At 44.8% G+C, this 24715-nt stretch overlaps 1 long non-coding RNA gene across 3 annotated transcripts in view; it reads right to left on the reverse strand.

Annotated features, from left to right (window-relative positions):
• Window positions 1–24715, reverse strand: part of LOC132689426 (uncharacterized) — a 55101-nt gene that overhangs the window by 21724 nt on the left and 8662 nt on the right. For all 3 annotated transcript variants that reach the window (XR_014136339.1, XR_014136338.1, XR_014136337.1), the window contains exons 2-3: window positions 20308–20443; window positions 2136–2369 (exon numbers count right to left, since the gene is read on the reverse strand). This is a non-coding gene — a long non-coding RNA (uncharacterized LOC132689426). The remainder of the gene's footprint in view (window positions 1–2135; window positions 2370–20307; window positions 20444–24715) is intronic.

Here is a 24715-nt window from a genome sequence, read left to right on the forward strand (position 1 = left end):
TGTGGGTATACTCTATAATTATGTATTATATATATATATGTGTGTATATTACATATGTATGTATTATATATATGTGTGTGTGTGTGTGTGTGTATATATATATATATATATATATATATAACATGTATTTTAGTATATGTGACTTTTCCTTTTTTTTTAAAGTATTTATTTAAGTAATCTCTACACTCAACGTGGGGCTTGCACTCACAACCCTGAGATTAAGAGTCACATGCTCTTCTGACTGAGCCAGCCAGCACATCGACTCTTCCTCTCTTTTTTTTTTTTTTTTTTTTTTTTCAACATTTATTTATTTTTGGGACAGAGAGAGACAGAGCATGAACGGGGAAGGGGCAGAGAGAGAGGGAGACACAGAATCGGAAACAGGCTCCAGGCTCTGAGCCATCAGCCCAGAGCCTGACGCGGGGCTCGAACTCACGGAGTGCGAGATCGTGACCTGGCTGAAGTCGGACGCCCAACCGACTGCGCCACCCAGGCGCCCCACTTCCTCTCTTTTTATAAGCTTTGTGGACATTATTATAGTGTGTCACAAAATTAATAAATGTTTGGTATAATGATGTAAACAGAGTAAAAATAAAAACTTCATCAGCTGTCCTCTGCCTCCAGTCTTACCCCTTGCAGTGAACTGTCAATGTTTGTTGTTTTTTTTTTTTAGTTTATTTTTATTTTTTATTTATTTTTGAGAGAGAGTGCACGAGCAAGGGAGGGGAAGAGAGAGAGGGAGACAGAGGATCTGAAGCGGGCTCCACACTGACAGCAGCTCGATGCAGGGCTCAAACTCCCGAATCGAGAGATCATGACCCGAGCTGAAGCTGGTCACTCAATCAACTGAGCCACCCGGGTGCCCCTAACGGTCAATGTTAACAGTGAGCTATGTGTCCTCCTACATCATCATGCTCATGTAAGTAATCACACACACACACATACACGTGACTTTTCTCCCTTTTTTCTTTTAGATGAAAACGGTAACCTACATTCAAAACCTAAACAGTGGCTTAACTGAGAAATATGTTGCCTCTTTCTCAGGTGACAACAAGCTTGGGGTCACATAGTGCACGGTGCCGTGGCCGTGAAGCCGCATGCTCCATGCCTTTATGCTTCCCCATCCTGAGAGTGTGACTTGGGTCCCCACAGTCACAAGACGGCCCTGCCCTCCGGGCACCAAGTCTGTTCCACGCAGGAGGAAGGCGGCAGGCACAAGGGGACAGGCACGTACCGGCCGACTCTGGTTATATGTGTAGTACATGCTACTAGAAAACCAGTAACTTTCCTGTGGATTTCTGGTTACATCTCATTAGCCAGGAACATGTCACGTGGCTGTGCCTGGCTGCGAGGGAAGCTGAGAAACCGAGATTTTAGTGTTTTGGTGTTTTTGGTTTTGTTTTTTGAGAGACTGCAAGCAGTGGGGGTCGTTAGAGAGAGAGGGACAGAGGATCTGAAGCGCTGACAGCAGCGAGCCCGATGTGGGGCTTGAACTCATGAACCACGAGATCGTGACCTGAGCCAAAGTCTGACGCTCAGTCAACTGAGCCACCGGGTGCCCCGAGATTTTAGTTTGGGAGCTGGTAACATGATCTGTGAATAAGGAGGAAGTGGAGGAGAGATGTTGAGGAGTTACATCCAGCAATGGCTCCCACAGATACCACACACGTGATTCTACAACTGTTTTGCTCCCCGAGCTTGACAAGCCGTGGATCTTTCCAGATTGACACTACGGACCTGTCAAAAACTGCACAACGGTCCCACAGAATGGTATCACCCTCATTTCTAATTATGCCCAATATTTTTCTGAGGCAAAGGCAGTGGCAATAAACATCCTCTAGATACATCCTTCGTTGCTTCTGTGTCTGAAGTTACGATTTCCCCTAAGTGGCTTACTGAGTGGAAGAGTTGGCGTGTCTCTTGCTCTCCATTTTGCTGTGAAACAAGAGCCCTGAAACTTAATAGCTTAGCAACCTTACTGGAGCGGGGGCACCTGGCTGGCTCAGTTGGTACGATATACAGTTCTTGACCTCGGGGTCGTGAGTTCCACCCCCCTGCTAGGTGTAGAGTTATTTTTTTGTTTGTTTGTTTTTAATAGATTTTTTTAAAAATAAATTAAGGAAAAACAAACTTACTGTCTAGTATTGGTTCTGAGGGTCAGGAATCCAGGAGCAGCTGGAGGAGTGCTTCTGGCTGTGAGCATCCCAGGAGCTTGCACTCCAGCCATGGTTGGGTAGCAGTCACCTCCTGGAATCGGGGCAGGAGAATCTGTTCCCAAGCTCGCTCACGTGGCTGTTGGCCAATGGCTTCACTTTCCCAGCATCTGGGCCTCTCCACGGGGCTGCTCACATATAGCAGCATGATTCCCCCTGGAAAGAATGATTTAAGAGAGAAAGTGAGCACCCGAGACAGAACCACTGTCTTTTTCATGACCTAATGTCATCACTTCAGCCTTATGCTACTGATTACACGCAACAGCCCTTGTATAATTCAGGGGAGGACTACACAAGAGTGTGAACCTTGGGGGTGGGGATGCTGGCGGCCATGTTCCCTCAGTGGCTGGCTAAATATATGGGGGCACATATTCTTTTATATTGCCTTTTCCTTTTTCCTATTATTATTATTATTTTTTTTAAGTTTATGTATTTACTCTGAGAGAGAGAGACAGAGAGAGAGAGAGAGAGAGAGAGAGAGAGAACATGAGCTGGGGAGGGCCAGATAGAGAGGGAGGGAGGGAATCCCAAGCAGGCTCCACACTGTCAGGGCAGAAGCAGATGTGGGGCTTGATCTCACGAACCATGACTTACCTGACTGAGCCACCCAGGCGTCTGCCGTTGTGTTTAAACCTTACTTTGATGGAAAGTGTAATACATGCCAATTTCAGAAAAACTTGAAAACACAGAAAAATAGGAGAAATCTCAAACACCCCTAACCCCACCACTGAAAGATACTTGTAACTTACATTTTTATTCATTTCCTTCCACTCTTTCTTCTGTGCATGTAGTGAGTGCTTCTGTGCTGGGATGTTTTTGTCAGATAACAAAAACCACCCTGACTCAAAAAAAAGCTAAAATGGAAGGAAAGCTATTAATGGCCTCAGGGAACAGGAAATCTAGAGGCAGTCAGATGTCAGGGCTGGTGGAGAACAATGACATTCTCAAGGACCCAGGTGATTTTCCTCCCTTCCAAACACTGACTTCATCTCGAGGGTCTTTTAGGCAGGAAGATGATGGAGGGGCTGAAAGTCTCCTTTTCAGTCTGATTTGCACACACCCACTCCTGACCCAGATGCTATCACTGGGAATGCTACAGGCTAAGTGACCAGTGTAGACTTGGTTACATGGTGGGATTACCGCCATTGACTTAGAGCAATCACCCCCAGAGCTGGGTCCAGTTTCCGCTGAGTCACATGGTCTTTTAGGTTGAAAGAAGAGGGAAAGGAGGATGTGTGGCAACAGTGTCTCCTACACAAATAGATTTACTTAGTCGATAAGATATAATTTCATATCCTTATTATTTCAAATGATTGTAATACTATAAACATATATTTTTTTAAGATTTTATTTTTAAGTAATCTCTACACCCAACATGGGGCTTGAACTCACAACCCTGAGATCGAGAGTCGCATGCTCAACTGACTGAGCCCACCAGGAGCCCCTGAACATATTCTTTATGGTTGAAATGTTTATAAATAAATGGCCATAGAATAGTCCAACAAGTTATATAGTATAACTTACTTTTTACAACAGCTTATTGAGACACAATTCACCCATTTAAACTGTAGAATTCAATGGTTTTTAGTATATTTCCACAGTTGTGCAACTATCATCACCATTTTCTTTTCTTTTCATTTTTGAGAGAGACAGAGAGAGAGAGAGCTCAAATGGGGAAGGGACAGAGAGAGAGAGGGAGACACAGAATCCGAAGCAGGCTCCAGGCTCTGAGCTGCCAGCACAGAGCCTGATGCGGGGCTCGAACTCATGAACCGTGAGATCACGACCTGAGTTGAAGTCAGATGCTTAACTGACTGAGCCACACAGGTGCCCCTATCATCACCATTTTCAACATTGTCATTCCCTCAAAAAAACCCCTACTTACTAGCAGTCACACTACATTTCAAGCCCCATAGTACCTGGCTTCTCTCAGTTAGTACAGTATTTTCAAGGTCGATCCCTGTTGTAGCGTGTTTCGGTATTTTATTTCCTTTCATTGCTGAATAATATTCCATTGTGTGAATATACCACGTTAAAAAAGTCTATTGATGAGTTAATGGACATTTGGGTTGTTTCTGGTTTTTTTGGCTATTATAGAGATTGTCTTGGGGCGCCTGGGTGGCTCAGTCGGTTGAGAATCCGACTTCGGCTCAGGTCATGGTCTCACAGTTTGTGGGTTCGAGCTGACAGCTTGCTCAGAGCCTGCAGCCTGCTTCAGATTCTGTCTCCTTCTCTCTCTCTGCCCCTCCCTGCTCATGCTCTGTCTCTGTCTCTCAAAAATAAATAAATGTTTAAAAAAAATTAAAAAAAAGATTGTCTTATTTCATTCAGGCTACTATAAAAAAATGCCATAGACTAGGTAGCACATAAACAACAGAAATTTATTTTTCACAGTTCTGGGGGCTGGGAAGTCTAAGATCAAGGCACTGGCAGAGTCAGTGTCTGGTGAGAGCCTGCTTCCTCATTAAGGGCCAGCTTCTCATTGTTAATCTCACATAATGGAAGTGGGGAAGGAGCTCTCTGGGATCTCTTGTAAAAGGGTATTTGTTGAAAAGACCATTTTCCCCCCATTGAATGGTTTTAGCACCCATGCTGAAAAATCAACCAATCATAAAAGTGAGAATTTACATCTGGGCTCTTGGTTCTATTCCATTGATCTCTATGTCTATCCTCAAGCTTGTACTGCACTCTATTTTTTACTGTAACTTTGTAGTGATTTTGAAATCAGGAAGTAGTGAGTCCTCCAACTTTATGCTCCTTTTTCAAGATTGTTTTTAGCTATTCTGGATTCCTTATATTTCTTTTTTTTTTTTTTTTAATTTTTTTTTTAAACGTTTACTTATTTTTGAAGGAGAGACAGAGTGTGAGTGGGGGAGGGGCAGAGAGACAGGGAGACACAGAATCTGAAGCAGGCTCCGGGCTCTGAGCTGTCAGCACAGAGCCCGATGCGGGGCTCGAACCCACGAACTGTGAGATCATGACCTGAGCCGAAGTCGGACGCTCAACCAATTGAGCCACCCAGGCGCCCCTGGATTCCTTGTGTTTCTATATGAATCTTAGGATCAGCTTTTTCAATTTCTGGAGGAAAAAAACTAAGATTTTGATAGAGAACACTTTGAATCTAGAAATCAACTTGGGAGGACTGCCATCTCAACAATACGAAATCTTTCAATCCATGAACATGGGATGTCTTTACATTTAATGAAGTCTTCCTTAATTTCTTTAATGATGTTTTATAGTTTTCAGTATACAAATCTTACACTTCTTTTTAAAAATGTACTCTTGGGGCACCTGAGTGGCTCTGTGATTGGGATTCTCTTTCTCTCTCTCTGCCCCCCCACCCCCCCGCCCCGCTCATGCTCTGTCTCTCTCTCTCTCTAAATAAAATAAACTTACAAAAAATTAACTAAGACAGAGGGAGAACAGCGATAATGAGGAGACAAATGGCAATGTCTGTGTCTCAGGGTCTATAAAGGAAACCCTATTTTCCATGTTGGGCTCCTAACACCAATGCGTTACCATCATGGCATCTGTTCTGGGCTGCAGGTTAGCTATTGTCGACTTTATGTGGCAGAGGCTGCCTGGTATGATGTGCACATGTTGGGGCTGGACTTGGTGTGTGGAGCTTGAACATGCCAGGGCAGTGGTGAGTGACCCACATCTCCAAACACACACACTTACTCGGAGACCTTTTTAAAAATTTTTTTTTTTAACGTTTTATTTATTTTTGAGACAGAGAGAGACAGAGCATGAACGGGGGAGGGGCAGAGAGAGAGGGAGACACAGAATCGGAAGCAGGCTTCAGGCTCTGAGCCATCAGCCCAGAGCCCGACGCGGGGCTCGAACTCACGGACCGCGAGATCGTGACCTGAGCTGAAGTCGGAAGCTTAACCGACTGAGCCACCCAGGCGCCCCTTGGAGGCCTTTTTAAAAAAAATTTTTTTCATGTTTATATATTTTTGAGAGAGACAGAGCATGAGTGGGGGAGAGGCAGAGGGGGAGGGAGACACAATCTGAAGGAGGCTCCAGGCTCTGAGTTGTCGGCACGGAGCCTGATGCGGGGCTCGAACTCGCAAACCATGAGATCATGACCTGAGCTGAAGTTGGACACTTAACCCACTGAGCCACCCAGGCCCACCACAGAGATCTCTACTGTGACAATATGAGTGTGCCCCGTTCGTGTACGTCTGCTTTCACCAAACACAACCGAGCCATGCTTGACATCCTTTGTCAACAAAGGGGATTTCAGAGACGGACCTGTGTGTGGACAATGACACGAGGACAGTAGCAGTGGGAGGTCACACTTCAAGAGTGCTCCCTCTGTGCCAGGCCCAGCTCTAAGCACCTGCTGAAGACTAACGCAACTAAAGCTCATAACAACCCTTTGAGGCGATGCTTTTGTTTGCTCCCTTTTGCAGCAGAGAAAACTTGCCCAAGGTGACACAGCCGGTGACGGGCAGAGTCTGGATTTGAACCTGGAGCCGGAGTGCTTAGCTATCGTGCTATTCCCTCCCTCTACAAAACTATCAAAACAGAACAAATAAAGTGCTACACCGGTAAATACGGTAACAATAAATAAATAAGACTCTGGCAGTGGGCATAGGGTCCTGCAGAAGAAGTTCACTCTGCCTGGTGGAGTTGAGTTTCCACTGAGCCTTGAAAAAAGAATTCACTAGAACCCAACAGTGGGAAGGTTGTTTCAAGTCGGTGTGACAGCAGACAGCCGTGCAGGGGCTCACGGTGTGCGGCTAGCATCAGGCTATATGTTACAGAAGTGCTCTCCTTAAAATCATAGGGAGGAGGAGCTACACAGAACAATTTTCTTTCTTTTTTTATATAATTTTATTTATCTTAAGAGAGACGAGAGAGAGAGAGAGAGAGAGAGAGAGAGAGAGTGAGCACACACACACATGAGTGGGGAGGGGCAGAGAGAGAATCCCCAGCGGGCTCTGCACTGTCAGCACGGAGCCCGATGCGGGGCTCCACGCGGGTTTGAACTCATGAAATGTGAGATCATGATCTGAGCTGAAGTCAGAAGCTCAACTGACTGAGCCACCCAGGTGCCCCCACGGAAGAATTTTCTTAATCATTATGTCTCCTCTCTCTGCTCATTTCAATTGCAACTGAAATAACATTTTATTTAAACCAAAAATATTTTAAAAATTTAAATTTAAATTAAAAAAAAGCTTTACATTTAAAATACATATTGTGAGGGGCGCCTGACTTCAGCTCAGGTCATGATTTCGTGGTTCACGTGAGTTTGAGCCCCTCCACGGTCAGTGTGCTGGAGTCTGCTTTGGATCCTCTGCTCTTCTTTCTCTCTCCCTGTCCCTGTCCCACCCGTACTTTCTGTCTGAAAAAAAAAATACAACATTAAAAAAAATTAAATACATATTTTGGAGGGCACCTGGGTGGCTCAGTCGTTTGAGCATCCGACTCTCGATCTCGGCTTGGGTCGTGATCCCAGAGTCGTGGGATCAAGCCCCTTCTTGGGCTCCATGCAGACCTTGGAGCCTGCTTGGGATTTTCCTCTCAGCACTAAATAAATAAATAAATAAATAAATAAATAAATAAATAAAATATCTATTTTTTAATTTAGTAAGTAATCTCTCCACCCAAGAGGGGCCTTGAACTCACGACCAACCCTAAGATCAAGAGTAGCACAACTCCTCTGACTGAGCCAGCCAGGCGCCCCTGAAATATTTTTAAGAGAAATATTACTTATTGTTTTCTTTTTTTCTTTTATTTATTTATTTATTGTTTTTTTCAATCTTTATTTGAGAGAGAGAGAGACAGAGAGACAGAGCACAAGCATGGGAGGGGCGGAGAGACAGGTAGGGAGACACAGAATCCGAAGCAAGGCTCCAGGCTCCGAGCTATCAGCACAGAGGCTGACACGGGGCTCGAACTCACGGACGGCAAGATCATGACCTGAGCCGAAGTCGGACGCTGAACAGACTGAGCCAGCCAGGCGCCCTCTTTTTTTGTTTTTTAATGTTGATGTTTTAATTTTTTTAATTGCTTGATTTCTAATCGCCACATGTCTATGATACTCTAACTGCTTTTCAACTGCTTTGGGCTGGCAGGCCCAAAGACTTCCAGGGGCTTTTTGGTCTGAGGGAACGTGCCTTGGTAGCAGTAACCGGAAGACCATGGAGATGGTGGATTCTTGCCTCAACTGGAAATTTATAAAAATTTTCCATGAGGTGGCAGCAGCTGCTCAAGCAGTCCTGGAAAATGAGCTCAGCTGAAAATTCAAGGTTGTTGTCGTTGTCGTTGTTGTTGTTTGCCATTAGAGTGAGATCTCTTTCAACATTGCCTGTCTTTGAATAAAATCTATGCGTTAAAAATGCTTTGATTTAGAAATTAAAGCTGGTTTCTTTTTTTTTTTTTTTAATATTTACTTATTTTTAAGAGAGAGAGAGAGAGAGACTGGGGGAGGGGCAGCCAGAGGGGCATGTACAGAGGACCCAAAACAGGCTCTGTGCTGACAGCAGTGAGCCTGGATGCGGGGCTCGAACTCACGAACCATGAGATCATGACCTGAGGGGAAGTCAGACGCTCAGCCTACTGAGCCACCTGGGCGCCCCTTGATGCTATTTTCTACCCACTAATACCGACCGAGGCTCTCCTGTCTTTCAAGGTCATTTCGGAGCGGTCAGACGAAAGATGCAAAATTCAATTCCCACCACAGCTACTAGAAAGCAGGATTTAATTTTAGCCCTGCCAAACAACGTGGGGCGGGCGGGAAGTGATTTTGGCATCTGGAAGTGTTTCGTGCTTCACACCAAGTGAGCGCGCCTCTTACTCCGCACTCTCGGGCCGGCTGTCCTGTGAATTTCTATTTGCTCAGAAATTATGCTGACCTCAGTTTCCGCCCTGAGCAAGGAAAACGAGGGTAAGAAAAGAAGGGAGCTAGCCCAAGTGCAGGGAACAAAACACAGAATGGATGGGCCTTCACAGAAGAGGATTGTTTCAGTCCCAGAACAAAGGGGCAGATGGATTAGGCCGGTCTGAGCCCTGGCTCCGCCTCTTACCAGCTGGGCCCTCACCTGATCTCCAGAGCTAGGGTTTTCCACAGCAGACAGAATGACAATACCTTTTCGCAGCACTGCCGAGTGCAAAGGGGAGAATGTCCTCTGGGCCACACCAGTTGGTTGGAATTACAGCAGATACTTTATCGGGTCGCTAAAATATGTTTACCCGCTGACTTTTCTTTTTTTTCCTTTGCCTGTTTCCCACACAGGAAAGACGATGGAAATAAGATCAAAGTCGTAATCCTCTTGTCGATCCGCATTGGGCCGCTGGTCATCCCTGGCTGCATGTCAGAATCGCCTTGGAGCCCTCGCCCCAGCCCAGGGCAATGGCCACAGTCCCTCTGGGTGGGGTGTGAATTTGAAGCAGCCACTTCCCAAACCCTCTGAATGTCCTTGAAGGGACTCTGCCTCACCCAGAGTGGTCACGTGATTTCCTTGCTAAGGACACTGCCAACCGAGAAACCAAAGATTTTGCTTAAATGAATCTGTTAACTGCTTCAAATCCAGCCTTGCAGATCCCTTGGGGTATAAAGCGGGCCTGACCTCACCGAGTTAAATGGACACACTTTCATTCTGATCTTAGAGCAGCATCTTAACGAGCATCTTTATAGACTTATTCCACATTGAAAGTGGATATCTGTGACCTATAATTTGCAAGATCTTTAATTTAACATAATTATAAGGACACTTCTGAAATTAATGGTCAAGTGAACGACGGCACTAGATAACTATTCCAATATATTACTTCAACACCTTCCTTCCTTCTCTCTTCTCCAAAATGATGTTTCAATTCAGGTGGTTCTTTGGGTTTTTTTGCTTTTTGGTTTTGTCTGTTTGTTTGTCTTTACTGTTTCAAGTACTATTTGTTGTGCCCAAGTTATGAAGGCTCTGTGGAGAAAATATTAGCAGTTTTTGGCTAAATCAGTTTTAAGGCAAAGGCATTCGTTAATAAGGCATTTTCTCTTTTTATTACTAATTTTTTTAATAAGGAATTTTCAAATGTGACTATTCCAGAAGTTTTCTCTGTGCCACTTGATCAAGATGAATTTACTGTAATATCCCCTTTTTCTGGAAGGTAGCTGCATATATCTGGATGGAACTCATAATTTTTCTAAATATGTGCAAAATTAAAAAAATATATTCTGTATTAAAACCCAAACAATTTTCATATCACTTCCCTTTCCAGGCTTTCTTGTAAAACGTTGTCCTGACATGTCTTGGGGGAAAAAAAAGCAAAAAAAACAAATGTGCAATGAACTTCCTGTCTTCAAAATAGAGATACTCTCTTCCTACAGCCTTGGAAACCAGAGAGCAGCCCACACTAAGACTTCTGGTCAAAAGCAAAACTCAGGCTGCTGGGGTCCAGGGATTTCTCTGTTAGGGGCCACACATCCACTGGGATGTGGCCACTATGCACACCTGAAACACCTCTGTTATATCACCCTAACCACATCTATGGCACATCCTAACTGCTGACTGCATTTGAAAATGATCCCCGGGCACAAAGCCATCCAGTGTCAGGTCGTACAAAGCCACAAAATATTCATGATCTTCTGCAGACCCGGCAGATTGTTTCTTAATTGTGGTAAAGTGCACATAACATAAAATGTTCCGTCTCAACCATTTTCAGCATACGGTTCATTAGGGGTAAGCACATCGTGTTGTTGTGCAACTGACCTCCAGAACTCATTTCATCTTGCAAAACTGGAGCTCCATACCTATTAAACGACTCCCCCCTCCCCCCTGCCCCCGGCTCCTGGCAACTGCCCTTCTGTTTTCTGTCTCTACAAACATGACTACTCCAAGTATTGCACCCTTTTGGGGAAGCAAAATGTTTTTTCTTTTAAGCTTATTTATTGATTTAAATAATTTCTACACACGACATGGGGCTTTAACTCACAACCCCAAGATCAAGAGTCACACGCTCTTCCGACGGAGCCAGCCGGGTGTCCCTGGAAGCAAAATGTTTCTTTTTTTTTTTTTTTTTTTTTTTTTTTTTTTTAAATTTTTTTTTTTTCATTTATTTTTGAGACAGAGAGAGACAGAGCATGAACGGGGGAGGGGCAGAGAGAGAGGGAGACACAGAATCGGAAACAGGCTCCAGGCTCCGAGCCATCAGCCCAGAGCCCGACGCGGGGCTCGAACTCACGGACCGCGAGATCGTGACCTGGCTGAAGTCGGACGCTTAACCGACTGCGCCACCCAGGCGCCCCAAGAAGCAAAATGTTTCTAATCACAACTGCATCCCATCAAATTTACAGCCAGAAAGCGGAAGGTCTGAAAGTTTGAACTTTACGATTAAGTATGTAAAACATACTCAGACACACACATCCACACATACTCACGAACACACAATTCTGATAGAACTGAGCTTGGCGGGGCAGGGGGTGGCACACCTGGGTGGCTCAGTCGGTTAAGCGTCCAAGTGGATTTCAGCTCAGGTCATGATCGTTACGGTTTGTGAGTTCCAGCGCCCCATCGGGCTCCGTGCTGATGGCACGGACCCTGCTTGGGATTTTGTCTCTCCTCGCTGCCCTCACCTACTTGTGCGCACACGCTCTCTCTCTCAAAATAAACAAACTTAAAAAAATAAATAAAAAGAACTGAGCTTGGGACAAAGTCCATCTCTGGGGGCCACTGAAGGCCTGTTTCGTGAAACTGCTTCTCCAGGTGTTTTACCTGGACGAGCAGAAAAGTGTGCTTTCGGCAACTGGCAAGGGTCAAGGTCTTTTAAGTTATACAAGAATGGGCCTGCAGAGAGGGTTCTCAGGATGCAACCTGGAACTGAAACCCGACATGAAACCAGCTGCAGGAGGGAAGAGCCGCCACCTCTGAGATCAAACCCAGGGCCAGGTGTGTGCAAAGGGGCCTTGGGGGCTCGGAGCACTAGCCTGCGAATTTCACAAAAGACTCATCTGCTTCTGCAGATTTGGCTTTGAGGATTTGTTTCCTATGCCTCCCCATGTTTTCTGCAGCTCCCATGCCAGCCTGGCCCAGGGTCAAGGTAGGCTGGATCCAAGAAGGAGAGGGGAGCAGGTGCCCTGAGGACTCTCACACAGAGCCCATCAGGGACAACTTATTACTGCCTCCATGCTGAAAACAGCTGTGTCCTTACTTTACAAAAACGTAGAAGGCGTTGCTGGCTGTCCTCTGGCGGCAGGGCCAGGGTAGGGCCGAGCACAGGTCAGCAGCCTGAGTGACACAGGAGGCTTGACCTGCGGCTTCACCCATGTTCCAAAGACAGGCTTCAGGGGGCGCTTGGGTGGCTCGGTTAGTTAAGCGTCCGACTTTTGGTTTGGGCTCAGGTCATGATCTCACGGTTCGTGGGTTTGAGCCCCGCATTGGCCTCTGTGCTGACAGTATGGAGTCTGCTTGGGATTCTGTCTCTGCCCCTCCCCAGCTCGTGCTCGCTCTCTCTCTCAAAATAAATAAACTTAAAAACGAAAAAAAAAAAAAAAAGATGGGGCATCAGGAATGTGGTGGGGAGGGCCCTCACCGAGGCCTCAGGACTGTTATTTTTCCCCTAACCTTCTGTTGCTGTGCAGTTTGTCTAGATAGCTCTGTCCTTCCTTTTTAAACCACAAAGGCTTGCAAGAGACTGGCCTCCACTGCCCAAGTGTGACAATGGCCACTTCTGGGGCCTGGTTGGGGGAGGAGGTGTGGGGTGTGGGGCTGGCTCCTGGGGCCACCGGATCTCCTTCAAGGCACTGCTTGTCCACACAGCCCCTTGCCCATGTCCTGCCCTCCCTACCTTCCCTGAGGCCTCGTCTCCAGCCATCGCACCCCCAACCTGCATGGGCCTCAGCTTCCTGGGGACTCGAGGCACCTGCCCTGGCATTTCCATGGGGGCTTCTCTGGTCCCATGGAATATTCCACATGCTGGGGGAAAAAGGGACTTCCTTGGGATGCCAGCAGTGGCCATGGTGGTTTGGGCTGCCACAGAGATGTGGGTGCATGGATGAGTGACAGCTCCCATGCCCCCTCCCCTCTCCTACCATAATCCCTCACCAGCCAAGGGAAGCTAACGGAACGTCTGTGTTGAGTGTCTCTCTTTCCTTCTCTCCCCTTCTCTTCTCTCTCGGTTTGGCACTTGCTAAAAGTTAAACATGCATCTATCTACCTTAAGAACTAACAACTCCACTTCCACTTACCCAAGGGAAGTGAAAACATGTCCACACAAAGACTTATATAAGAACATCCACGGCAGTTTTATCCACAATAACCCCAACGTGGAGACGCTCCAAATGCTCATCACGGATGGAGTGACTGTGGCCGCACAAAGAAATACCACTCAGCAGCAAGAAGGAACAGATTACTAATACACACAATAACATGAATCCGACTCCAAAAGCGTTAGGCTGGGTGAGCGCTGTAAGCCGGATGAGGCCATTTATATGAAATTCTGGAAGAGGCAAACCGGCGAAAGAAAACAGATTGAAGATTTCGGGGGCCTGGGATGTGGGAAGGTGAGGTGAAGAACGAGCACGAAGGGGCACAAGGGTGCTTTTTTTGAGTGACAGAAATGTTTTGGATCTTGATTCTGGTGGGGGTTACACAGGTAAATACATTTGTCAAAAACTCATTGAACGAAACACATAAAAAGGAATCATCTGATTCTGCGTAAATAACACACTTCGATAAAGGTGTTTTTGTCTTTGTTTTTGTTTTAAAAAAAAGCAGCTCAGTCTAGCGTCCCCAAGTGGGTGGCACCATTTCGCCTGGAAACAAGCTGGAATGACAGGCATCCTGACCGACGTGTCCAGCACAAACTACTTAGGTGGCACAGAGGGCCCATTGTGACCAGACCGCAGAGTCTCTCTCCAGCCCGTCCTGCACCCTGGCCCTGAGCCCCGGCCAGCACAAACTATTTACCAATTCCCTCTGCGAGCAGTGCACTTTGACACCTTCCGTGTCTTTGACCTGCTCTTCTCTTTGCCGTCAATACTCACCCCCAACCTTTTTGCTGGGGAAGTTCCACGCATCCTTGAAAGCTGGACTCAAGCGTCTCTTCCCCACCTCCTCTGGGCTCTCCCTACAGCTCTGCAAGCCACACTGTATTGCATTATAGGCTGTTACCCTCCTGTCCTCCCTCCTCCCATCCTCCCACAGTCCGGAAACCCCTCGAAGCCAGGGTGGTGCCGTATTTCGCTCTGATTCCTTCAAAGTACCTAGCACATTCCTTGAATGTCTGTTGGGCAAGATGGTAGGCCTAAGTTAGCTAAACAGAGACTCACAACCTTCCGAACCTTCTCCCCAACTTGCAGATGAGGACATGAGGCTCCCAGAGCTCAGGCGATGATGCTGAAGACCTCAGGGGCGGGATGTGGCACTGTTAAGTGGCAGGTGCAGAGGGAGGACGGTGAATGAAGCCCCGTCCCAGCCGTCAGTGAGCTCATGGAGGACAGAGGCTCACAAATAGTGGGAAACATAGGCCGAATGGAGACACGAGGGAATGAATTCATTCATTCATTCATTCATTCGAGTCGCCCTCCCTCCCCCTTACAGTCTGCAGCAGCATGCAGGAGTGGGCACAACAGGTGCTGTCTCCTCCCCTACCCCCGCCCACCCCAGAGGGACCTAACCCACGGAACTGCAGCATAACCCTTCTTAAAGGCAGCCAGCTATGGACCTCAGGGATTAGTTTGGCTAAAGGATTCGTAGTTTTTTGTTGGGCTTATAGTCACAGCTGTGCTGTTTTCTTCTTTTTTTTAATGTTTTATTTATTTTTGAGAGAGAGAACACAAGCAGGGGAGGGTCAGAGAGAGAGGGACGGAGTATCTGAAGCAAGTTCCAGGCTCACAGCAACGAGCCCAATGCGGGGCTCGAACTCATGAACCGCAAGATCATGACCCCAGCTGAAGTCGGACCTCAACCGACTGAGCCACCCAGGCACCCCTGTTTTTTGCTTTTTTTTAATGGTAAGGTTTTTTTTAATCTTTATTTTTGAGAGAGAGTGAGAGAGACAGAGTGCAAGCAGGGGAGGAACAGAGAGAGAGGGAGACACAGAATACAAAGCAGGTTCCAGGCTCTGAGCTGTCGGCAAAGAGCCCGATGTGGGGCTCGAACCCACGAACCGCGAGTTCATGACCTGAGCCGAAGTCAGACGCTTAACCAACTGAGCCACCTAGGTGTCCCATCACAGCTATGTTTTGTACTTTATTATAAAAACTCTTTTGATTTTATTAACGAGGTTCGTGCTGGCACGGCTTGCGTTTTGGCTAGAATGTGAACCTTGCATAAATGTCATGGCTCTGTGGGTGCCTAGAACAGGGCTGGAATGTAGCAAATGTTCTGGTATTTGTTGTAAGTTCTGTCCCATCTCATTTTCTGAAACTGAATTTTGAGACAGTAGACTCTGCTGGTCAGATTTTTTAAAAAAATCTTTTAATTTCCTATGTCTGTCTGCAATATGTTTGAAAATTGCTCACAGATAATTTCACTTGACTTGAAAACAAAGTATAACCTTTTGTTTGGAGCCAAATAAAGTTTTCTCTTCCTTTCCAATTTATTGGTAGAATGGATAAAATTCTGATACGTCATCTTACCTCATGGTACCACCCAGAACAATGCAGTTGAGAAACTGGTACCTGTGTTCTACTTTGTACCTTTGTAAGAACTAAACCTAGTGTCAAATTATGATGAAACCAAATTATTGCTGCTTCTGGGAGCCTGGGTGGCTCAGTCGGAAAAGTGTGGCACTCTTGATCTTGTGGGCGTTGAGTTCAAGCCCCATGATGGGTGAAGAGATTACTTAAATGAAACTAAAAAAAAAAAAAAAAAAGAGGGGAGCCTGGGTGGTTCAGTCAGTTAAGCATCCAACTTAGGTTCAGCTCATGATCTCACAGTTCGTGAGTTTGAGCCCCGCATCAGGCTCTGTGTTGACAGCTCAGAGCCTGGAGCCTGCTTGGGAATTCTGTGTCTCCCTCTCTCTTTGCCCCTCCTCCACTTGCACTCTGTCTCTCTCTCTCTCAAAAATAAATAATAAAACATTAAAAAAAAAAAGAGTATATATATATGCATCATGATTCTGTTTACATTTTTTCTTTTTTTTTCTTTTTTTTTTTTTTAAATTTTTTTTTCAACGTTTTTTATTTATTTTTGGGACAGAGAGAGACAGAGCATGAACAGGGGAGGGGCAGAGAGAGAAGGAGACACAGAATCGGAAACAGGCTCCAAGCTCCGAGCCATCAGCCCAGAGCCTGACGCGGGGCTCGAACTCACGGACCGCGAGATCGTGACCTGGCTGAAGTTGGACGCTTAACCGACTGCGCCACCCAGGTGCCCCATGATTCCGTTTACATAAACTTCAGAAAGAGGTGGGGAGCCTGGCTGGCTCAGTCAGTGGAGCGTGTGACTCAATCTCGGGGGTGTGAGTTCAAGTCCCAGGCTGGGTGTAGAGATTACTTAAAAATAAAATCTTTTTTTTTTTTTTAAATGTTTATTTTTGACAGAGAGAGAGAGAGAGAAACAGAGCATGAGCGGGGGAGGGGCAGAGAGAGAGGGAGACACAGAATCCGAAGCAGGCTCCAGGCTCCGAGTGGTCAGCACAGAGCCTGACGCGGGGCTTGAACTCACAAACCGCGAGATCATGACCTGAGCCGAAGTCGGACGCTCAACCGACTGAGCCACCCAGGTGCCCCCTATTATTATTAGTTTAAATGTTTATTCATTTTGAGAGAGAGTTTGTGCATGTGTGCATGAGCAGGGGAGGTGCAGAGAGAGAGAGGGAGAGAGAGAATCCCAAGCAGGCGCCACACTCTGCACAGAGCCCGACGTGGGGCTCGATCTCATGAGCTGTGAGTTCGTGACCTGAGCCGAAATCAAGAGTCAGACGCTTAACCACGTAACCCACCGAGCCACCCAGGCGCCCCTGTTTTTCTAAACTGCAGCGTGTGACATTAGTTTCAGGCGCGCAACGCAGTGATTGCACAAGTCTACGCCCTATGCTGTGCTCACAAGCGTAGCTACCGTCTGTCAGGTACGGCTACACCACCACTGACTACATTCCCTGTAGTCATTCCCTGTGCCCCTTCATCCCTGTGACTGACTCATTCCCAAACCGGAAGCCTGGACCTCACGCCCCTTCATCCCTTTTGCCCATCCCCCTGCCGCCCTCTGTCAACCACCGGTTTCTTCTCTGTATTTATGGGTCTGTGTCTGCGTTTATTGTTTGTCCATTTTTTTGTTTTTCAGATTCCACATATAAGTGAAATCATACGGTATTTGTCTTTCTCTGTCTGCCTTATTTCACTTAGCATAATACCCTCTGGGTTCATCCATGTTGTCACAAATGGCAAGACCTTTCTTTCTTTCTTTCTTCCTTCCTTCCTTCCTTCCTTCCTTCCTTCCTTCCTTTCTTTAGCTTATTTATTTTGGGGGCGCCTGGGTGGCTCAGTTGGTTAAGTGACTGACTTCGGCTCAGGTCATGATCTCGTGGTTCATGAGTTCAAGCCCCACATCAGGCTCTGTGCTGTCAGTGCACAGCCTGCTCAGGATTCTTGCTCTCTCCTCTCTTTCTGCCCCTCCCCAGCTCGTGCTTTCTTGCTCTCAAAATAAATAAACTTAAAAAAAAAAAAAAAAAGGTTGTGTAAATAAATAAATAAATACATACATAAATAAAGTTTATTTATTTTTGAGAGAGGGGCAGAGAGACAGAGGAAGAGAGAGAATCTCCTTACCATCAGCTTAGAGCCCGATGTGGGGCTCAAACCCATGAACTGTGAGATCACAACCTGAGCCAAAACCAAGAGTCGGACACTTAACTGACTGAGCCAGCCTGGTGCCCCAAGATCTCATTCTTTCTTAGGGCTGAGTAATATTACCTGTATCTATTTTAATTGATTGATTTCTTAGGATTTTGCCCCATGTGATTGTCTCAATTTGTTCTTACAAATTTGTTTAATAAACAAATACCTTTTAAAAGTGAACAACTACCTACCTAATACATGGAAACAAAATTTTCCCACAGTTTAATTCCAAGTTAGCACCTTCTGGTTTCTTGTTTTGTTTGCTTAGTAAACAATGTTCAGGTGTTAAATGTGACTAGGGTAAATGAGGTCCAGGGTCATTTTCAGATTCCAGACAACCCAAACCAGCCAATTCTGCAAACTAAAGAGCTATTACACTATTCCTTTTTTTTTTTTTTTAATGTTTATTGATTTTTTTGAGTGCGTGAGAGAGAGAGAGAGAGAGAGAGAGAGAGAGAGAGAGAATGAGTGGGGGAGGGGCAGAGAGCGAGGAAGACACAGAATCTGAAGCAGGCTCCAGGATCTGAGCTGTCAGCACAGAGCCCAGTGAGGGGCCCAAACCCACCGAGAGAGCATAACCTGAGCTGAAGTTGGACGCTTAACCCACTGAGCCACCCAGGCGCCCCATCCTTTTTTTTATTTTATTTTTTAACCATAAGAGACTCTTTACTTTTTTAATTAGTTTATTTATTTTGAGAGAGAGAGAGAGAGAGAAAGAGAGAGAGACAGAGAGAGAGAGAGGGAGAGAATCCCAAGCAAGCTCCCTACTGGCAGCGCAGAGCCCAATGCGGGGCTTGAATTCACAACCCTGAGATCATGACCTGAGCCAAAACCAAGAGTTGGATGCTTAACCGACTGGGCCCCCCAGGCGCCCCAAGAACTAGCGCTATTCCAATATCCGTAATGCTCATTTGTAAACTCCTTCCTCTCATATTTATTTTTTTTTTCACTTTGTACTCTGAATATTTTATGATTAAAAATCAGGAGAGTTCTACCAATATCCAAATTTCCAGCTTCTCTGAATCAGAAAATCTGGTGACAATGGAACTATGTTCCTGACTGGGAACAACTGGCTTACTCATATTTATTTTATCAGGCATCTGTCATGTGACAGGCACTTGCCCTGTGCCAGGATCAGACATCAAGAAATGAATGAGATGAAAAAAAAAAAAAAAAAAAAAGAAATGAATGAGATGAGATCTCTGTTCTCAAGAAGTTAGAAACAAATAAATGAGAAGTACACAGATATCTATAATACAAGATAGAATGTGATAGGTAACCTACCAGATTTACACAGAGCTATAAAATAACAGAGAAGGAAGACATAACATCTCAATGGAGAGCCTCCCAATTATAAAATAAAATACTCTCATCATAGAAAAGTCAGACGATTAAAACATATAAAAGACTATTGGAAAACATTCAATCATAATACCTCCACACACCTTGGTATTTCTTTCTTTCTTATTTATTTTTTTTAAGTAGGCTTCATGCCCAGTGTGGAGCCCAACACGGGGCTTGAACTCATAACCCTGAGGACAAGACCTGAGCTGAGATCAAGAGGTGGATGCCTAACCGACTGAGCCACCCATGCGTCCCTTTGGTATTTCTTCCAACCTTATTTTCTATGTGTACTCCTTTTTTTTTTTTTTTTTTTCAAGTAAGCTCTATGCCCAATGTGGGGTTTGAACTCAATGACCCTGAGATCAAGCACTGTATGCTCTACTGACTGAGCCAGCCAGATGCCCCTCTATTTATATCTTAATTAAAGTGACATACCATATTATAGCCTGCTTTTGGCTGCCCAAGATATAGTGTGAGCATTTTCTACACCATTGTTGCTTCAGAATCCCGATTTTTTGCATTTTATCACATAACATAGATGCAACATTATGGTATCTATTGCCCTATTGTTGAGCATTGAGACTGTAGTTACTTTTCTGCCATTATGAGTATGCTAAGTTAAATCTAACTTATTCACAAGTATTTTCTTCCCAGCTACAGAAAATTTCTTGAAGGAAGTGCCATTTGGAGCCTGCAAAAGTTGGTAGAAAGCGTGCAATATCATATTTATATATTTTATATTTTATACTTACAGACACTTATATTTTATGAAATTAAATAGTTTAAATATTTATATTTATATATTTTATATATTTGCATACTTTATAATTACATTTTATATTTATATGTATTCCTACCATGTTTATATATAAATAAAACATTATTTTATATATAAAATGAAGACATAATTATAATTTTTATAATATGTTATAACTTATAATACTTATGATATAAATTTTTACGTACATTTATATATAACGGAGTTTCAGGTGTAACTGGGTGGCTCAGTTGGTTAAGCATCCACCTCTTGATCTCATCTCAGGTTTTGATCTCAGGGTCGTGAGTTCAAGCCCCTCATCGGGATCCACACCCAGCATGGAGCCTACTTAAAAAAAAAAAATTCTTTTTAATTTAAGCACACTTATATATTTAACAAGGAAACTTAATAGAACTAGTTCAAATGGAAAAAAAAAAATCAGTATAGACATACAGATCATTGGAACAGAACAGAGTCCAGAAATATACCACCTATATATGACCAATTGATTTTTATTTTATTCTTATTTATTTTTTATTTTTTTTAAGTAGGCTCCACGCCCAATGCAGGGCTTGAACTCATGACCCTGAGCTCAATACCTGAGATCAAGAGTCAGATGCTCCACTGACTGAGCCATCCAGGTGCCCCACAAATAAGTGATTTTTTTTTTAATAATTGATGTTTGGTAAAGACACCAAGGTAATCCAGTGGGTAAAGGTAGAATGTAAAATGAAGCACCCACTTTGGAAAAACAGTTTGTCGGTTTCTTATAAAATTTCTTACCATCAAGACCTAGCAATTGCACTTCTAGGTATTTACCCAAGAAAAATGAAAATGTTTGTACAAAAATAGTCATAGCAGCTTTTTTAAAATTTATTTATTTTGAGACAGGCTGAGAGTGCAAGCAGCGGTGGGGCAAAGAGAAAACTGAGAGAGAGAATCCCAAGCAGGCTCTATGCTGTCAGCCTGACTCGGGGCTCAATCTCACAAACCATGAGATCATAACCTGAGCTGAAACCAAGAGTCAGACGCTTAACTGACCGAGCCACCCAGGCGCCCCGTCATAGCAGCTTTATATTCCCAAAGTGGAAACAATCCAAATGTTAATTAATGAGTCAAGGGATGAGCAAATTGTGGTGCACCTATTCAGTAGAATACTCAGCAAAAAATACAACAGAACAAAACACCAAAACCCGCTAATATGGACAATAATATAGATGAATGTCAACAACTGCTGAGTGAAAGAAAACAGACACGGAAAACTACGTGTTATGATACTCCATTTAAATAAAATTGTCAAGGGGCGCCTGGGTGGCTCAGTCGGTTGAGCGTCCGACTTCGGCTCAGGTCGTGATCTCGTGGTCCATGAGTTCGAGCCCCGTGTCGGGCTCTGTGCTGATGGCTCAGAGCCTGGAGCCTGCTTCAGATTCTGTGACTCCCTCTCTCTCTGACCCTCCCCCATTCATGCTCTGTCTCTCTCTGTCTCAAAAATAAACGTTAAAAAAAAAAAAAATTAAAAAAAAAAAAATTAAAAAAAAAAAAAATAAAATTGTCAAGATTGACCGTTTAAAATTTTTAAAATTTTTTTTTTTTTTGAGAGAGAGTACAAGTCGGGGAGGGGCAGAGAGAGAGAGGGACAGAGTACCCGAAGCATGCTCTGTGCTGACAGCAGAGAGCTCGACGTGGGGCTCAGACTCACAAACTGTGGGATCCACAGTTGACCTGAGCCCAAGTTGGACACTTAACCCACTGAGCCACCCAGGTGCCCCAAGACTGACAATTTTAATCTACGGTGATAGAAAGGATTCGTGAGCTGGGAGGAAGGGGTGAGGATTGGATGGGAAGGAGCGTAAGGGAGACTGCGGGTGCTACAAATGGGCTCTATTTTTATGACAACGGTTGTCATGTATTCATAAAAACTCAAAGAACTGAGAACTATACTCCTAAAATGGGGGTGTATTTAAGTTAATAAAAAAAAAGATCTATTTTGGGGGCAGCGGAGTGGCTCAGTTGGTTGAGTATCCGACACCTGATTTTGGCTCAGGTCATGATCCCAGGGTTGTAGGATTGAGCCTCAGGCTGAGATCTGCCAAGCGTGGATTCTGCTTGGGATTCTCTGTCGTTCTCTTTCTCTACCTCTCTCTCTCTTAAAAAAAAAAAAAAAAAGTCCATTTTGTTCTCATCGCACATGTGCACACACACACACACACACACACACACGAGGTAACTATGTGAGGTGATGGATGTGTTAACTAACTTTATTATAACTGTTTCACTATATACATAAAATCATCAGGTTGTGTACCTTAAGCATACACAGTGTTATGTCAGTTATATCTCAATAAAGCTGGCAGAAAACATAAAAAATAAATACCTATGACCAAAAAAAAAAAAAAAATCCATTCCAGTGCCACACAAAAAGGTTACATAGGAAGCCCTAGTGGTTGGTCCCTCCTCCAACTGAAGCAAATGTTGAGCTGAAAGGAATGGCTGTAATCAACTATTTCAGAACTCTGGAGCCTGATCAAACCCTTGTAACAACCAGAAGAGTGCTTGAGGAGGGAGAGACTGCTGTTTCGTAACCAGTGTGCACAAAGCAGCTACTATTGCCCATTCCTCAGCCCCCGCCATGAAGGTGGGGACAGCAGCCTATGTTCCTGGACTGGCTGGACAGGTGCCAGGGAGGGCAGTGGGGATCTTGTCCTTCACTAATTTGGGATCTCATACACTTTGGTTAATCCGGTGGTTACCGGAGGGACTAGTGTAGTAGTGTAGACGCTTAGCTTAGTTTTGGGCACCCCCCCCTCAACCTGTCCTTAGGCTACAGCAGCTTCCCTGGCAGTTATCTATTGAAAGATTTAAGGGAACAGCCTTTTGCGGGGGGGGGGGGGGGGGAGGAGGTGGACATCTTCCCAGGTTACTGGCTGACCGCAGAGACAATGGAAAAGAAATGTCAGTGACCACATGCAATAAGGAATATACACCTTATAAGAAGTCTGGAAGGGGTTTCCTGGGTAGCTCAGTCAGTTGAGAGACTGACACTTGATTTTGACTCAGGTCATGATCTCACTGCTCATGAGTTTGAGCCCCACATTGGGCTCTGTGCTGACAGCTCAGAGCCTGGAGCCTGCTTCAAATTCTGTGTCTCCCTCTCTCTCTCTGTCCCTCCCCCACTTGTGCCCTCTCTCAAAAATAAATAGACATTAAAAATAAGTAAATAAACATTAAAAAAAATTAAAAACAAACAAAAGGAAAAAAGAGAGCACGAGAGAGGCACATCAAGACACGTACTTTTAACTACAGAGAACTGATGGTTATCAGAGGGGGGGGTGTGAAATCGGGGATGGGGATCAAAATGTGCACTTGTCATGGTGAGCACTAGGTGTTGGGTTGGAAGTATTGAATCGCTATATTGTACACCTGAAACTAATCTAACACTACATGCTAACTATACTGGAATTTAAATAAAAACTTTAAAAAAATTGGACCAAGGACCTGATTTCTCCAAAGATATACTCATGGTCACAGCTTCATTAGTCATGAGGGAAATGCAAACGCAAACTACCCCCAATGGGACACGGCTTCACGCCAGGGAGGATGGCTATTATCAGACACGGGAGTGCGCGCACGCGCTCGCAGAATGGAAAATAACAAGTGTCAGCGAGGATGGGGGGAAACTGTAACAACAGTACCCTGCAGGTGGGAATGTAAAATGGTGCCGCCCCCCGGGGGAAAAGTTTGGTGCTGCCTCAGAACGTTTGACATGAAATTACCATAGGACCCAGCAATTCCTCTTGGAGGATTATATCCAAAAGAACTGAAAACAGAAACTCAAACAGATACTTGGGCATGAATGCTCACAGCAGCACTATTCACAATAGCCAAAAAGGTGGAAATAACAGCTGTGTGGATCGGCAAAATATGGTATATACATACAGTGAAGTATTAGCCATAAAAAGGAATTTTCTGTTGCGTGCTATACGACACTGAAAACTCGCCAGATGAAATCAGCCAATCACAAAAGAACAAACATCGTAGGCGTCTCTTTTTAGGAGGTATCTAGAATAGGCAGAAAGTAGGACAGAAGTTACCAGGCGCTGAAGGGAGAAGAAAATGGGGTATTAGGGCTGAATGGTAGCCCTAATTCTCTTTTTTTTAAGTTTTATTTATTTTGAGAGAGAGACAGAGAGAGAGAGAGAGAGAACAAACGGGAGAGGACCAGGGTGAGAGGAAGAGAGAGGGAATCCCAAGCAGGCTCTGAACTGACAGCACGGAGCCCGATGTGGAGCTTGAACTCACGAATCTGAGCTGAAAGCAAGAGTCGGATGCTTAACGAACTGAGCCACCCAGGCGCCCCAATGGTAGAGTTTTTTGGATGATGACAAAGTTCTGGAAACAGATCATCCTGAAGGTACTGAATCCCGCTGAACCGCAAACTTACAAATGGTTCAAACGGAACATTTTATGTTATATATGTTTCATTTACCGCAACGAAAACCAAACCCCTCTCAACTATTTGGGCCAACGATGCTGTCAGGCAAACAGGATTAGGACGAGGACTGGGCAGGCTAAGTCATACTAAGCAAGCTCAGGCCGGCTGAGCTACAAAACCAGAAT

This window comes from Panthera onca, chromosome E3 (assembly GCF_046562875.1).
Source record: "Panthera onca isolate mPanOnc1 chromosome E3, mPanOnc1 haplotype 2, whole genome shotgun sequence".
NCBI classification, from domain to species: Eukaryota; Metazoa; Chordata; class Mammalia; order Carnivora; family Felidae; genus Panthera; species Panthera onca.